At 42.1% G+C, this 3,745-nt stretch overlaps 1 pseudogene; it reads right to left on the bottom strand.

Moving 5' to 3' along the window:
* Positions 1-1,618: 1,618 nt before the first annotated feature.
* On the bottom strand, positions 1,619-2,597 carry LOC101352423 (heterogeneous nuclear ribonucleoprotein A1-like; annotated as a pseudogene).
* Between the last annotated feature and the right edge of the window lie 1,148 nt (positions 2,598-3,745).

Below are 3,745 nucleotides of genomic sequence, written 5' to 3'. Positions count from 1 at the left end.
ATGCAATATGAATTTCCAGAAGCAACATACTTCTCTAAAAGTACGTACTACGTACCCTACACTTTGCTGTAACAAAAACTGAATAAAGATAAGAGGTCCCTGTGGTCAAATGAGTTCCTTTATGTGATTTTTTTGCCTTGGTTCTTTGGAAAGACAGCTTGAGGTGCTGTGCCTTGAAATTTAAGAGGAGTTTGTGTATATATACAGCCAACCCTAGAGGTTAGTCAAACAGAAAGGAGCAGGAAGAGAAATGGAAGGAAGAAAGAAGAGAAGAAGCAGAAAGAGAGAGAGAGAGGAGGCAAGAAACCTCCTAAAAGAGTTGCAACACTGCTCAACAGTGAAGACAGTGGGAGGTAAGGAAGGGGCCTGGCAGCAGAGCCAGCAGAAACAGGCCCGGAAGGGGCCCAGCAACAGACTGGTGGCAAAAGATGGCAGGACCAAGAGGAGCCTATCGTGAGGGGGCCAAGAGAAGCCTGTCCTGCTCTGAAGAAGGGAGACTTTGCCTACATGCTTCTTTATCCTGATTCCTGAGTTGAGTTGTAGCCTGTTGATCCTAATTCCCGGTTGCACTGTGTGTCTTAATAAACCACTGAACTGTAAGTATGGTCTGTAAGTTCTGTGTAGCCATTGCAACGCATTAACGAATCCAGAAGAGAAGCACAGAGTGCCGTGGTGGGGATGGCTGGTGCAAACATTGGTAAAAGGTTGGAGAGTGGTGGTAAATCTGACCTCCACCTCATAGGGATCAGCCTTGGGCTGATTTTCATTCGAATCATCCCCCGAAAAGTTAAACAGGTTCTGACTGTCCTACTACTACTACCTAGATTTTACCGACCGCTTAGTAACTTAGGAGCCCTGGCGGCGCAGTGGTAGAAATCTCAGCTGCTAACCAAAAGGTCGGCAGCTCAGATCCATCAGCTGCTCTTTGGAAATCCTCTGGGGCAGTTCTGTTCTGTCCTATAGAGTCTCTATGAGTCGGAATGAACTCAACAGAAATGGGTTTGGTTTTTATTTGGTTTTTGGTAACTTATACTAAGGTTGAAGCTATAGGACGTTAAACCTACAGAGTATATGTGAAAATACAAGTTAGCTAAGCATATGCTGAAGGAGTCCTGGTGGCACAGTGGTTAAAGTGCTCAACTGCTAACCAAAATTTCAGCAGTTCAATCAGCGGGAGAAAGACCTGGCAATCTGCTTCCATAAAGATTACAGCCTTAGAAACCTATGGGGCAGTTCTCCTCTGTTTTATAGGGTCACTATGAGTTGGAATCGACTCGATGACAACCATATATATATATTTTCAAAGACACATTTTTTTCAGTGTCATAATCAGACTATTACATTTAACAATCAACAGCATGGGTGCAAAACAAAGCTACATTAAAACCCTTTGTTGGAAGGCTTTACACTTTCCACAGAACAGAAAGTAAAATAACCTGTTACATACAATTAGTCACAAATATAGTCCTCAAGTTTTTTTGTCCATACACATGAGCATTTGTCTAAAACATGTCTTCTTTGTAGCAGCTAAGCCCTGCCACCCCTGGGCTTGGCTGAGTTCACAAATCTGTCGTAACCTGTAGCTTTTCTGTCACTTCTCTGGCTTTCCTATCCTGCTAAGCTTTGTTTCCTGGCAGTCAATAAAACCTTCTGCCACTGCCATAGCTAATGCTGCTGCTTGAACCTCCATAGCCACCTTGGTTTCATGGTTTGACAAAGTATTGACCTCCCCCACCATCAGGGCCAGAGCTTCTGCCTCCAAAGTTTCCTTCCTTCATGGGTCTGAAATTTGAAGATTGATTGTTGTAATTGCCAAAATCTTTGTAGCTTCCACCACCTCCAAATTTGCTTCCATCATTACCAAATCCATTATAACCCCCTACTGCCTCCATATCCACCACCACAGCTGCCACCAAGGCCACCTCACCCAGTAAGTTTCCTCCATGACCAAAGTTGTCATTCCCACCAGAACCACCTCCGTGGCCACCAGCAAAGTTTTCAGAACCACTTTGACCTCTTTGGCTGGATGAGGCACTAGTCTTCTCTTGCTTTGACAGGGCTTTCCTTACTTCACAGTTGTGCCCATTCACAGTATGGTGTTTCTGAAAGACAATCATATCTACGGAGTCACGGTCATCAAAGTAACAGAAGCAAAGTCCCTCTTCTTGCCACTACCTTGGTCATTCATGAATTCAATCACTTTAATTTTCCCGTACTACTCAAAATAATCTCTTAGGTGATGTTCTTCAGTGTCTTTTTTAATGCCACCAACAAAGATCTTTTTTCACAGTTAAGTGGGCACCTGGTCTTTGAGAGTCTTCCCGTGAGCCAGCCCTCTTTGGTTCCACAACTCTTCCATCCACCTTGAGTGGCCTTGGATTCGTGGCTGCATCCACCTGCTCCACAGGAGAATAAATGACGAACCCAAAGCATCTGGAGCACTTTGTATTTGGGTCTCTCATTACCACACAATCCATGAGCATCTGCCATTGCTAAGAATGGCTCCTCAGACTCTCATCTGTTGTTTCAAAGCTCAAACCTCCGATGAAGAGTTTCCACAGCTGTTCAGGCTCTTTAGGAGACTCTGACTTTAGCATGACAGCAGTGGGAAGAAAGACTTTAACAATGCTTCCTAGGCGGTGTCCAAAAGCAGAAACGACAACGGGTTTGCTTGGCAATTATACGGGTCAAATGTCCAGACAAATTAATGAATTTTTTACTCTATTTATCTAAGTGTTTTAATAATGCTTAGGCACAACCACAGAAAATAATGTTATCTACAAATATGAAAGAAGGACAAAGTAGAAGGAGATTACATGACAGAAGTTTATAATATCTTAATCATATGGGAAATAATTTGGGAAAATATTTGAGGATAAGAAGGGGATTTTTGACTCTTACATTTGTGGGAGAGTCTAGAGTAGAAGTGTTCTTTTTTTCTAATCTGTCTTAAGAGTACTCTATAAAAAGTAAATACACAAATAAGTTTTCAGAGATGTTTATTCGGAAATTGGATAAAGGTTTGGTAACTTCAGAGGGTGGTGGATTCCAAAAACAGGCTTAAGAAGAGGTATGGAAGTGGAAACTGATTAATAGGAAAAAAAAAATTATGACATGAGAACTGAAAAATAACCCACGATGGTAGCCTAGGACATTCATCTTATAAGAGAGCCCATTTCTCCTTCAGATTCCTTATTTGGCACGTTGATGAAGACCTGTAGATGTAGAATAAAGTTGTAAGTGAATATGTATCCCTTCTTTTGACCTATTTTTACTCTCTCTCCAGTCAACTGAGACTGACAGAGTAAGGACCTAAGAAGGTTAAAGTGAAGGAAAACCAAAACCAAACCCTTTGCCCTCAAGTCAATCCTGACTCATAGTGACCTTATAGGACAGAGTAGAAACACCCCATAGGGTTTCCAAGGAGTGGCTGGTGGATTTGAAATGCTAACCTTTTGGTTAGCAGCCGAGCTGTTAAGCACTGCATCACCAGGCCTCCAAAGTGAAAGAAGGGTACAATAAATGCTTTAATTAATCTCCTGAAGCTTAAGAATTTGATGCAATAGTGTAGCTTGTGGCATCAAATCTCGTTAAATCACCATTCTGTAAGAAGAGTGGCTATTTCTTCACTGTCTTCATTTTTTTAACTTGTGTTAATTTTATTACTTGAGTAGTTGTACACATTGTGTTGTTCATCACCAGACTGAACTAGATCCCATGCAGATCCACATGCAGGTCACTGCCG

Source organism: Trichechus manatus, unplaced genomic scaffold, assembly GCF_000243295.1.
Source record: "Trichechus manatus latirostris isolate Lorelei unplaced genomic scaffold, TriManLat1.0 scaffold00239, whole genome shotgun sequence".
Classification (NCBI taxonomy): Eukaryota; Metazoa; Chordata; class Mammalia; order Sirenia; family Trichechidae; genus Trichechus; species Trichechus manatus.
This window is presented reverse-complemented; position numbering and strand designations above follow the sequence as displayed.